The 13,887-nt window shown below is 38.2% G+C and overlaps 1 protein-coding gene across 12 annotated transcripts in view; it reads left to right on the plus strand.

Moving 5' to 3' along the window:
- The first annotated feature begins 1,318 nt into the window (after nucleotides 1-1,318).
- The window catches only part of LOC137249035 (uncharacterized protein CG43867), a 404,529-nt gene continuing 391,960 nt past the window's right edge, over nucleotides 1,319-13,887 (plus strand). For 10 of the 12 annotated variants that reach the window (XM_067780129.1, XM_067780127.1, XM_067780132.1 and 7 more), the window contains exon 1: nucleotides 1,325-2,383. The gene's annotated coding sequence lies outside the window, so the exon portion shown is untranslated. Of the gene's footprint in view, nucleotides 2,384-13,887 lie in introns of all 12 variants that reach the window. The other 2 variants (XM_067780130.1, XM_067780128.1) reach the window with 2 other exon arrangements.

The raw sequence follows: 13,887 nt of genomic DNA on the forward strand, positions 1-13,887 counted from the left end.
TTGTAAACCGTGATAGCTAGACCCATCATCACGGTTGTTAGACCCGGAACAACGATTTGGTGGCCAGTACTCGAAAGAAACAGCACAGCCAACAGGTTGACTGGGTGCGACGTCGGCAGAAATGCTTATATCATTGACACTAACTTCCAGGCCCACAAAGACGCTAGCGATTATGCTCAACTTCCTCCCAATAGACCTGTATGGTAAGCTCCAGGTGAGTAGTAATGCGGTAAGACTGAATACAGTGCTGCCTTGCAGCGACATTAGATTTAGCCGTACCACCATTCTGGAAATCGACCCAAAAAACTATCTTCAAATTAATATTATAATAGTCCGATCCTTCCTGTAGATAACAAATTCTCTATCAGAGTCCCTGAGCGGCACGAACGGCTTAGTATCACCAATTCGTACACAGAATTAACAGCCGTCTTCACGGAGTGCTCCTGGCTGACAATGTGTGTCATATAGGAGGCTGCCCGATGGTTACTATCTAAGAAACTCACGTTCGTTGCAATTTACTCTGACAGTGAAGCAGTGATCAAAACTCTTCAAGGCAGGAGCAGCTCCTCAAACGTTGCAATAAAATCTAGACAGTCGTTATATGAACTAGTATCTCGGTGCACTACAATAATTATGTGGTTTCCAGTTCACAGTGGTGTACCTGGAGACTGTGTTGCTGATAAAATAGCGAGGAAACCCACTTCGGTTAAACCACATCGCACCGCCTTTTGCTACGTGCAAACTCTTTAACATGTTTATATTTACCGAGAAAGCCAATGTCAGATGGGTACAAGAACATACCTGTGAAGTATCTCGACGAACTATTTTTACATCAACAAGTTCATTTATTAAAATTTAGTCATGTTTACGATCTAACAACTAATAAAATTCAAATGATATCACATCATGTCAATTCATGTTGCTGGCAATATCAAATGATTTCATTTGGATTGACATTGAGTTGTTGTTATTGAAATGCAGCAATTGAAATTTATAAATTTCATTTAGAGTGGGAAAGTATTAATTAAACGGCAACCATGACACAGTGTATACACAGAAAAATTCGCAAGCCACAAGTAATATAGTGAGGGTGGGTGGGAGTTGGAAGGTGTGCACTATATGTGTTTGTGTATACTTTGCTGCTAGCGCTATTGCCACAGCTAGCAGTCGCATGGGCATGGCATGTTTGTTTGTAATTCGTTTATGTTGATTCGCTTGCTCGCTAGCTGTTGCTTTTCGGCATTTCATACAAATGTAAGGCGAGCGCTGCTCATTGAAACTCGTTGAGTAAGAGCAGTTTTTCAGCTGTCATCTATCAGTAAAGTTCTGTTATCGTCGTTGTCGCGTTGTTGTTCGTTGTCGACTTATCTTGCTTGCCTATGCGATTGGGGTAATGTTTACTTATATATTTTCGATTTTTTTGTGTGTGTGATTTGTGAAGCGAGCGCCCTTGCCGATTATAACTCGGTGTGTAATAAATAAAAAAAAAAAAAAAAAAATAGTGCCTAGAATTTCATTTTGATTAATTTTGCTTTCTTCAAGTAAATTTTCGCTGCAATGCAAATAAAAAGAAGAAGAAGCATATAATCGCTGGCGTGTAAAAAAGTAATAAAAAAATGATTTAAAATATTTTGTTATACGCAAGTACGTGATGTGATGAGCTGAAAATTTTGCAAACGCAAGCTAAAATAACAACAAAAAGCAAACGCGAGTGAAGGGTGCAAATTGAAGTTGAAAAGTTACAAAGTGCATTGACGCGCTGTGGGTGTGTTTGTAAAATGTGGTACAAATTTGCATGAAAATTCATGTAGTTACATACATGTAGGTGCGTGCTTTTGCAATTTGTATGCTTGTATGTATGTATGTGCATACGTCGCATGTAAAAACATCTGTGAGCGGCGCCGTAAATCCAGTAAATATTTGTATATTTGTATGAAACTCGTCTAACGAACGAAAAATGTGCTTCTGACAGCTGCTGACCTCAGCAAACATGTGGCAAGCAAGCTAGTATTAACTTGAAAAACAAATAAAAAACAAAACAAGTGAATTCCCAAATCCCAATATGTAAAACAAATATGAATTAAATTCTCCATGAGATAATTTGTGAGATTTTAAAAATTGTGCGAAAAATCGAAATTCAGTACGCGTTGAATTTAAGAAAATGTGATTGAAACGAATGACAACACGAAAACCAACTCCCAACATTCTTTGACGTTTTTCGCCTAAAACAATAACAATAACAACTACATAAGGCCACCTGCTGGCACTGCCCAAGTCCTGAGGTTTGCACCCACCAAAAAAAAAAGAGCAGTATGAGCTAGAGAGCGTTCGGGCGTACGAGCGACCTAACGAAGCACCGAAGAAGCCTTGCTGAGAAAACGTGGTGAGTGAACATTTATGTAAATATTTATGCAGTAAAGATAACGTGCATTTCTGGGAAACCAACTTTAAAATATTAGAACTACATCATTCAATATGATCACATTGAACTTTCTAGGTCATAACGCCACCCATGGCTACATCTCTTGTGGGCATGGATCGGTTTTTCCTTAGGGATAGAAAGTATTTCTCTTATTGTGCGTCTGCTGATCACGTTGGGCGACCACTTAAGTAAGACGTCTTTTTAGAAGCGCAAACCCTTTCTTGGGCAGTGTCATAGGATGATCCTGTGAGTTTCGTCAACTTTTTGTAACTAACATTGATATCATTCGTCCAAATGTACAACATTATTTTTACGTCGCTACTTGTTCGCATTCTTATTTATCGTTTTTGAATGCTAAACTTCAGAAGATAATACATTTTGAAAAATTTCATGAAACACCAATTCAAAAATAGTTCATTCAAAGCGTACTAGGTATGTCATTACTTAAAAACTTATAGTGAATCTAACTTTGCAGAAATTTCTGTACCAGATCTTATACCAAACATCGTTGCTCTACATAACAAGAACCGAAAAAAGTATACATATATTGTGGGGACACCCTCCACTTGTTTTAGTGGCTAGGAAGAAACCCGGGGTAGGCATTAGCAAAAGGCGACTTAAACTCACCGAACCAAACGCTCGACAGGTCAAAAAAAATCAATCCCAAGGTAGCAAGGCATTGCCCCTTCTGTTACTAGCCCCATTTAGAATTTTAGTCACCTTTTGCATCAGGCATGTCTACTGCGGGTATATTCTTAGTCCCGCTGGGGAAGCGAACCGGACTTACATATGGGAAAGAACTACATACTCACATCTGCAATCTTCTTTACTTTTACTACAACCAGAAGGAAGGCGCATTTTCGCCTCAGCAGCCTGATCTTTAGCAGGTATAAATTCTAGGCTAAGAACTATTCCTGTTATGCAAATGGACGAAGGCGCTCCGACCAAGATAGTAGTTCAGGCGTCACCGCAGCTTGGTAGCAGAGGAAGGGGGATACCTCCACTGCGGCAGGTGGAGGAAGACCCTGCCTCACATGGTGCTCTCAATTGGCAGCAGTTATCACGAAACAGGTATAGTAGTTAAAGACGTTCCCGAGGTGGTCGGGCTTGGTACCGGAACGTACCGGATCTGCATCCGGCAAAGGACCATCAACTCGATAACACTCCCCAAGGCGTTAGGGGAGTGTCCTAATCGCTACAATAGCAACAGCAACAACGTACAATATAAATTCAGAGCTGGAGTATTGTGCTTTTTCATATGGTCTGGTCTAAGCTGTGGAGCGCGGTTGATTTTTGAAAACATTGCAAAAAAAGCTGGCTATTCCAGAAAATTTGCGTTAACTTCTGCTCCGAATAGAAAGTAAATTAATTCGCTTATGACTTACAGTTAAAATAGGTATTTCATTGTAACAAATGTAATTAAAAAACAATAACCAGTTGAAGACAAAAAGCAAATAGGTATGATTTGTTGAATGAATTTCCCACGATACAGACAATGGTGCATTGCACCCACTCTCTCTGTACTTACACGTTTTTACTCTCACGTACATGTATGCATAGACGCGACGCTCACTCTTTCTCATTATTAAACAGTAGCTCTTTGAGTATTCTCTAGTAATTCGTTTGGTATTTATCTTTCTCCACTACCCAACTCAACTGCTTTGCTGCCACGCTGCTTCATCTCTACGCCGCTAAACGTTAACTTTGCTACCGTTGCATTTCAATGAGGCCAACAACCAACGACGCCATTCAGTCTGCACGTTTTTGTTATCAGTAGGGATTAAGGTTTAAGGATTAAAGGTGCTTCAACTGTGAAAAAGGGGGCATACGGAATAGTATAAGTAGGTAGCAAAAAGCAAACATATAAATAACTAAAAACAAGCGTGGAGTAGCATCTCAGTCAGGATAAACCGGCTTGCTATACTCTTGAACGCACAAACACAGCCATGTCGTATATGTCAAAGCAATCAGCTGTCAAGTGTTAGCAGCCAAGAAAAAATTTTCTTTTTGGGTTTTTCTGAGCATACTTGAGGCAGATGTTATATGTATGTTTGTAGTTGTACCCATTCACTGTACACATCACAATTCTACGTGCTATTCCATCAAGTCTCCGTCAACTTTTGCTCTTACTTTGCCGCAACATAATTTTAAGTGGATAATTTACTTTTTCTGCATAAGCATAACATAAATATATGCATATATGCAAGCGGAAGTTAGGTCGTGCTTGTACTGTTGACGAAGCTCCGGCGTCATTGCAATGCTTGCAAATCTGAATGTTTCCGGTTTGAGTGCTTTGCTTAAATTATAAGGGGACAAAAGTGTTAAAGCAAAACTTTTTAATAAAACGCAATGTTAAAGTGACTTAAACTGCCAATCATTTTTATTCCGTTTGTTCCATTAGCCATTGAATGCGCTTGTAATTCTCAACTAGTTTGAGATATATTCTAAAGACATAGTTAAACAAAATTTTGTCGCGATTCGGGTGTTTTTATAGCAAAATGAGGTGGCTCAACACGCAGTCAAACCTCAGAGCCCAAATGCTCGCTCCCTAATAGATCCATAAAAGGTAAAATACATAGAAAGATGTAACAGGAGTGTTACAACTTTTGTTATTCTACGCAGGAACAAACAAATAATTTAATTATAAAATACGATTCGCCCTCCAAATTACCAAAGCTTAGATATCGTCCTTCGAACGGGTTAACTGGCTCATATGGAAGTTTCTCTAGACGACTAAGCCGTCTAGGTGGGCGAGTATGTTTAAGTGACTTTAACTATGAACTTCTTTCTTTCGTTTGTTTTATAACCATTGAGTGCGCTTGTAATTCTCAACTGTTTAGTGAAATATTCTAAGGACATAAATAAAAATTTGTATCCCAAATCGGGGTTTTTCATAGCAAAATGAGGGGGCTCAACACGCAGCCGAGCCTCAGAGCACAATCGAAGTTGATGTTTGTGCAGAATTTAAAAAAAGCTACTTTAAACCATTTTTTTTTTTGTAAGAAAGTGCTTGAATATGTCGTACAAAATTTGTTTTTGTGACTAACGGTGGAAGGGTTAAACATTTTCCCTATCATACATTTCCAAAAACTCCTGTCTCCCCGAAAAAATATATAGTTTAAGGCAGTCCGAAACTATAAAGTCTTGCGAAACTGTTTTAGGGTATTCGCGATAAACAGCAACCAACTTTTCGCAGCATCTACAGCCACCTTAAGGCACATCATTAATCATTTCCAAAATAAAAAATATTTGACACACATTTTCTTCGGTGGCTGCCTTGCTGCGAAAAAGGTAAGGGGAATCAATTGTTGTATTTTCTCTCATAATCATTCTTTTTTGTTTCAGCACACACATATGAATTGCACTGCAAAAGAAATCTGTGTCACTTGCATCATATTTTGTGCAAAATAATGCACATCATGGAATAATAGAAAGAAATGATTGCTAAGGCATGAAACAAAGAAAATGATGAGAAGAGAAAAGGACCAAAAAAAAAAACAAAAAAAAAATAAACTGATAAAAAGAAAAAATTTTACGAAATAAAAAGGAGAAGTAAAATGATGTAAAAAGAACAAAAAAAATTTATGAGAAGGGAAAAAATGGCATCCGTGACTACCTGTTTGTCTGTGTCGCACTGTCTGCATATTCAACGCCATTATTGCCATTGATTTTTCTTTCGGGAATTGGCAGTGTCTATGTCAACTTCAATAAACTCCTAGCTGGTCCTACGACTTTATTGCGCCGGCAAACAGCTATCCTTAGTGGCTGGCTGCTACGTGCTCCGACTACATTTCTAGTACGATGACTGGGCCTATTGCTTTTATCGAGTTCTTGTGTTTCTCTTGCGGCTACAAACAAAATGTATGCTAATGCAGCGGTGCTTCTGTTGCTATTGCTGCCGATTTAGTTAAACATAGTTTTTTTTTAGCGTTGTCAATGTTGCTGCCATTTAAGAGTAATGGTATTGAGGCAATGTTGCGCAGTTTATGCCGTTTCTTTTAACGCCCTGTTGTGGGAATTTTGATTATTTTGCCAATAAAGGTGTTGCTATTCAAATCTCTTAAGGTGTTGAATGTTGGATGTTGAAGTGTTGAATATATGTACATAAGTTGATTTATAGCCGTCCAACAAGGCGCTCCAGTCGCATCTTCATTGGGTTAACTGGCGCCAATCGATCACAACAAGTGAATTTAAATCGTTTTCCACCTGGTCCTTCCAACAGAGGTGCCGCCGTCCTCTTCCTTTGCTGCCATAGTCGGGTTCCGATTTAGATCTATTGTACTTGACATTTCAGCCTATTACTGTATGTGGAGGCTTTTAATGCATTTAAGTACCTCCTCAGGTTTTTTACTCCAGATAAGATTGAAGAGTTACGCTACCTATAAGGGAGAGTCCCTGTCTTGGCAGAGCGACGCATTTGCAAAGAACGTTAACCGTTAGTGATGTTGTAGACTCCAGGGTTCCATATAAAACGCAATTGGAGCTCCGCTTAGATTAATGAGTTTGGCTGATACTCTCGTTGCTGGAAGTATAAACAATTTAGGCTGCAGACCACTTAGGACTCCAATGGATTCATCTACCAACTGCATGTAAGGCTGCCTCGCTGTTTGACATAATAAAGATACTTCTTGAGGATAAGCTTCGTCGTAGACATTCTTTACCGAGTAGCAACCCATTGGTATCGATTTTTTGAAGTTCGGCACATAGATGCCAGCTCGCGTCTTTCCGTAATCAAATTTTGATACATCCGCGAAACAGACCTCTTTGACAGGGTCAGTATCGGGTGGAGTCGAATCGGCGCTTCGCTGTTAAGGGGAACATTTCAACACACAATACAACGACGATTCTAAGTTAAAAGGTAGGGTTGGAGGGAGGGTCTATTCAGAGGATCGAGACCTCTTACTCTCTTTCACACTAAATGATCACTGAATTGTCTGTCAAGCAGCGGACAGCCAAGCGGCTGTTAAATGAATTGACACTTACTCATTCTGTTCTGAACCTACATTAAACTATCGGCCATCTCTTCACCACATCGCCTAACAGAGCCGTTTACATCTCACATGAGTGCAGATGCACAGAGACATTGAGGTAAAATGTATTGCCGCGAACATGGCAGGGCATAACAAAGCAGATTCTTCCTGACACAGAACGTTTAGAAGTTCATCTATCGTTAAGCCAATAATAGATGGCTAGAAATGATGGCAAAGAAGAAAAGGAGCAAACGGTCCATCACCTCATGTGCAATTGTCCGGCGGTAAGTAGTGCCACACAGCGTTTCTAAGTAGCTCCCTTTCTAAACAAGCCAGGTCGTCGAGTACTTTCTTGCCTTTGTCAGGTGTTCGAAAGGCCTCCGCGGCAGCCACTTCAATTTAATCTAGCGCTCTTCTAGGTCTTTCAAGTTTGCAGTAATGATTCTGAGGATAAGCTCGCCTTTTCCTATATATGTGCACCAAAAAATTAACGCAATGCAATTTTAACGGAAGTGCCTTTACTTACTACTTCAAAGTCTAAACTATATATAACTCACCCTTTCAGTCAGTTACCTTCCCCTTTATCCACTGAAGACACAAGCCCAGCCAGTCTACATTGCGAAACAGCGGATGTCTGTAAAAGCGACCTTGCAAACGCCCGCAGCTAGCTCTGTGTAGCCGTTGTAGCATTTTGTTGCTGTTACTACCCATTTTACCATTGCAATTATTTGCATTTGGAATAACAAGATTTCAACGCTTATCGCCAATTTTATTTAAATATCCACATTGGGAAATTTGCCGACACTTCCGGTTGCGTTGTTACTTATTTAAAGCGCTTGTAGTACGTTTTTTGTTCTTGTTTTTTTTTCTTCTATAAAATACTTTTTGGTCTGTCTGGACAGAGCAATTCGTTCAAAGAACTTTGTCTTGTTTCTTGTTTACTTGCATGCTTCCTCTTCTTCCTTTGGCACAACAAATGTCAACACCCATTTTAACTGTACTTCATTACAGCCGCTAATGCCCTGCTGCTACTCTTACTCTCTTTCCTCATTATTCAAATGTTCTTTGTAGTTTAATATAAAGCAATGGACTAGGGTAACCTCTTAGTGCACTGCTTGTTAAATATTTTGTTCTTTCGCTCTTACTACTGCACCCACATTCCATAACTAGCACTGGTGTTGTTTATTTGTTTGCTCTTAAAGGCTGGTTTTGTTTGTTTGATTGTTGTTGGTTGTCGTTTTTGTTGTTGCAGAAGTTGTGAAAATATATTGCAATTGCATATGTCAGGCAATAAACTTGGCCGACATGCGAAAAACCAAAATAAACACCCACTCGCAAGTGCTCAAGCATTCGTGTGTAGGAATGTGCACTGAACAACACTGGTGGTCACGTCATTAACACGAATTCAGAAGTAAAAACAGGTCAGGTGGTCTTCATGCTTAGAGACAACTTACCGAATTTTAGCAATTTTTGTAGCTTTGGCGGTTCTTGATCGCTCTAGTACTCAGACCCGAGTACTGGAGTAGGTGTACAAAAAGGACGCACTCTTCAGGTTACTCGTTTTCAATGATAAACATTTGAGCAAAATGAAGTGACCTATTTTTCAGTACGAACTAGTTCTCACAACTATGTGGCCTCCTCAACTCGGTTACTCTTCTCTTTTCGTTTTTTTGTTGTTGCGGTTGTGGCGAAAGTAATTGCTTTCAGACATATAACTGCTACGGCAGTGACTGATTCTGATTTGTTGTGGATTCAGGTCGTTCCGCTTTTAACATATATCCTATCTGACAGTCAATAATGCTGCCACAGTTAGAGATATGTATATACCAAAACGTTACTAAATAAGCACTTTATTCGAGTTTATTCGTAGGTTCTACATGGTACAAACTCTAACGCATCCAAGATACATATTTTTTGTTCATAAGGGTTAAAAAAGTACTCACTAGGAGCCGTTTTCATCAACATTAGTTGTTCACTTCTCTAGAAGTTATTGAAATATTAGAGTTGTGCTTTTTCGTTCATTTCAGAGATTCGGTTCTTTCGTTCTTTTTCTGATGAACGAACAAGGTGTTCTTTTTGTTCATCTGTTCTTTTTTTTCAAGCAAATTTGTTCACTGCTGCTTGCACCCGCGAAAAAAGCTAACAAGTATAGATGGGGGTGTGTATGCAGCAATGCTTTGTGTAGGTATATTTAAATGTGTTACGAATAAATAAGTTAATATGTATATGTATAATTAACTTCAAAAAAAGTTACAAATTTCGGAAGATCCAGGAAATTGAAAGAGTAAAGAAACAAATTGTAAATATGAACTTTTCAAGTTTAATAAATGTAATAATTAGTTTCTTACAAAAGATGTTTTTCATAAATAGTCCATACATATTGTAACGAATTTACTTGAAATTTCCCTTATTTGCAATCTTCGACTAAGGTTCGAATCACTAAACTGTTGAATAAATAACTCCAATATTAAATAATGGAAAAACGGCCTTTATTAAGGTACTTCACAATAAAACGTATAGCTTGCTTAATTAAATCAAACTGATTGGTAGCTTAAATGAAACTGATTATCGCCTCTACTGTCGTCGCCTTTTTATACTCTCTGATTTCCTCGTTGCATATTTCTAGGCTTTTCTAATTCCAGAACTTACTAGTTGGTTATAAATTTCTCAGCTACAACTACAGATGTATAATTTTTATAGCTTCTCTCATACCCCATGCGCTTGTATGTGTGAGCAACACTTCCACAATTATAACTGCATACCTTTAGGAGCATCTCAGATAAGATATCTGCATGTGTTTCTGCATCTCTTCTCCGCTGCGTGTACGTACATAGGTGTAGACAAAATGATTAAATTATTGATGTGCATTCACGTCACTGCTTAGCATCGGCATAGAAATGGCAGTACCCCTTAGTGTTGCTAACATTCGTAACAATATATTGTTGTGGCAGTGCCACATACAAAGATAACCACACATATCTTTAGTGTAGTGTAAGTGGCATCATCGACATTTGTGCTCACTGTGAATTTCTGTGTATGTATGTATGAATTTACAATGTTCGCGAACGAGAAGAGAGAAAGAATAACATTAGACAAAACGAACTAAAAGAACAAAAAGAACCGAAATCGAAGATCTAGTTCACTTGTTCAGTTGAGAGACCCGGTCAATTGAACAAATTCAGAACGAAACGACCCAACTCTGTGAAATATTCGTTTTCTCCATAGTTACTAAATCTACGCGTCTCAGTTAAGCGCAAGGAAAAAGTCCTCTACAGAATATTAAAAATTGACGATTTTACAGGGGGTTGGCCATTCTGTGTTGGTGAAAACGAAAATTTCAAATGCAGCTTTCTGATAGTTTATTATCCTTAGGGCCGTTTTCATCCTCTTCAATTAAGGTAGAATTAATCTGGAAGATAGCAATGCCTACATTTTTCACCAACACAGTGTGAGCAAGTTCCAATCAAATCGATAAATGTTTTTGAAACAAATCGCAAAATGTTGTAGATACGCGAAAACCAACAAAACAGCTGACTTTTGTTTAAACTTCATCCTTGTACCTAACTGACAGTCGATGCTTTAGTTAACATGAAGAAAACGATAATTTTAGTATTTTATCGATAATTGATTGTAGAGAAATTTTACCTTTCTGCTTTGCCTCGTCCAACGTGCTTCCTGTATGGTAATGATGTCGGACTTTGTCTTGAAAAAGGTTAGCAACTATCCGGAAGGGTAGGGCGTCGATACCTTCTTCTAAAATACCTTCTTCTAAAAGAGTGTGGACGTTCCAGGCTCAGTCACTCAAATCATGGTCTTTAAAACATAGTTCGTTAAAAGTTTGTCATGTTCTTCATCTGAAAAAAGACTTCTCATCCAAAGTTTGTTGTTTTTATGTTTTATTGGATGGCGTTTTTGCGTGGCAGACCCCAAGCCTAGCGCACGACCCAGAATTTTAGTCGCTTTATACGACAAGCATACATATCTTGTTATGCAAATGGACAAACACGCTCCGGCAAAGAAACAGAGAAAGGAGGGTAGTTGGGAGAGGCAGGTGGATAAAGACTTAACCAATAAATGATGGTTGATCTTGAATACCCTAGAAATAAGGGGTATCAATCGAAAAGTAATGTCAAGCGGGTTTCTCCGGCCCAAGTAGAATTTTTTACACTAAAGTTCAATTTTATTGTACTGTTCTAATCGTCTGACCACAAGTGTTCAGACATTCGGTCAGAGAGGTGCTGCAGCATAAGAATTTCAAACACTAGCCTTACATAAAAAGGAAATCAAAAATAAATAAAACGATTTTGTCGTAGACCATAAATTAGGCTTTTTCTTGTACTAGCGTATGTTTTTATAATGACATAAATTTAAATTTCTCTTTACAGGATGTTCCTACAAATAAACATACACGCATACATAAAAGAAACTATATATGAATATTTATATGCAGAGATATTTTTCCTTCAACAGTTCTATGCATTTACAAGATTTTAATGCTAAATTGAATGGTTTTTGTATTTATTTAAAATATCCTATTTTGCATGCAAATGACGTGACAACACAATAAATAAACAAGATTTGCGAATAATGCCGAAACTTTTGTGGATATTGGGCGTTGCTTTGAAGTTGCTCCGTTTGTTTGTAAAGTTCTGTATACAAATTCTTTCATTTTAAAAATATGAGATTTTCTCTATGACTAAATTTGCCAACCTCTTTAGTGTTGCCATGTTGATTTCTTGATACAGATGTAGCTGAGATTTCCACGTGTACTAGGCATCTCTCGATGAATTGTAATCATCTACCCACCTACACTGACATCAGTTAATCTTTCCACTAACAGAGAGCTATCTTCCTATAAGTCAATAAAATATGCAAATACATGTTATTGTTTGAGGCCGTAAAGACCCCAGACCCAGACAAACTCGTTATATGTCAGAAGGTATTAGTGGGTTTTTCCTAGTGGGATGCCAGCACATTGTAACTATTTCTACAGAAGCTTGTAGCACATAGAAATGGTTGTTATGCAAACAAAATTTGCCTTTGTGCTGAACTAGTTAAACATGGACCTAGCTATCTTAAAAATATCAGCATCTCTTCAGAATTTATCAGTAGAGAGGCTTTACTTTATTTCTGTGGTTCAGTGGTATATCGAAAAGAATCAAAAGAATCCGTAAAGGAAGAAGTAACTACTTCCCTGCAGCAAATCGTACTAGTTCTAAACTAGCACAGCACATAGAGACCGTACTAGTTCTTACTATATCCCGTTGCATTGCTTTTAACTGACACTTTTAAAAATGCGATGTCCTACGAAATGGCAGTTGTCCCACTTTGCAGACCTTTTGAACGCGTTTGTTTCTGCTTCAGACGCAGGTGGTAGCCATTTAATTTATTTAAACTCGTTTTCTATCAACTGAGCTGTACTGCCTACGACTGACACCAGTTCGGAGGTAGTCATTTAACCAGAAGTACGAAACTGGTTCTCTGCGTGACTGTCCCCATTTTCACACTATTCTCAAAATTTTTTAATAATATTTTTAGTAGGATGATAATAACAGATAAATGATAAATCACAGAAAATAAATTATTCCACTTCTGAAAAATACAGCAATAAAGTTAACACAATTAACATACATATTTTACAAGCTGTCTTACGATTACCAATTATTACGTTTAAGCTTCTAAAATCAAATATACGTTTTGGGCCCGTTTAGTTGGTCGCTTCAAAGCTGTAGCCGTTACATCTCCACTACAACACAATGCAAGGCTTCCATTAAAAACACACTCAATTCCTTCACCAGCATTCTCTATCTGCTTTGTTTTTCCAGCTCGTGTTCTCACACGTGCTAACTTACAATACATGCAGCTCTAAAGCACAGCATAGCAGTTTACCGTTTTCAAACCTTTATAGGCGGTCATTTAATCAATTATTAAAAAAATTATTCACAATAAAAATGAACACCTTTTAAGAGCGTAACAACACTAACGTCAACCACTTACTTGGATGACAGCTATACGAATACTAAGTGCCAGCAATAAAAGCACTGATTATCTTGTGTTGTGCGGTATGTGTACGCTGAATGAGAGTGAACGTTTACTGCTGCAATCATCACCTCACATAACGGCATCACCTTACACGGGGCCACTACCATCACTGGCGAGATGTTTGCTGCTTACATATACATTTGCAAATATCTTAAACTTTTGCTTAGGATGATGTGCGTCGCAGTGCCTGCCTGCTTCTTTACTGCTCTTTCGTGTTTGTGCGTCGTTGCTATACCTTTTGTATGGTTGTTGCTGCTTATATTATTTTTATACTCAGTTGAGCAGAGCTCACGGAGTATAGTAACTTTGATTGGATAATGGTTGGTTGTACAGGTATAAAGGAATCGAGATAGATATAGACAAATTTGATTGAGCCATGTCCGTCCGTCCGTTAACACGATAACTTGAGTAAATTTTGAGGTATCTTGATGAAATTTGGTATGTAGGTTCCTG

The sequence above is a fragment of the Eurosta solidaginis genome, chromosome 4 (assembly GCF_040869045.1).
Source record: "Eurosta solidaginis isolate ZX-2024a chromosome 4, ASM4086904v1, whole genome shotgun sequence".
Lineage (NCBI taxonomy): Eukaryota > Metazoa > Arthropoda > Insecta > Diptera > Tephritidae > Eurosta > Eurosta solidaginis.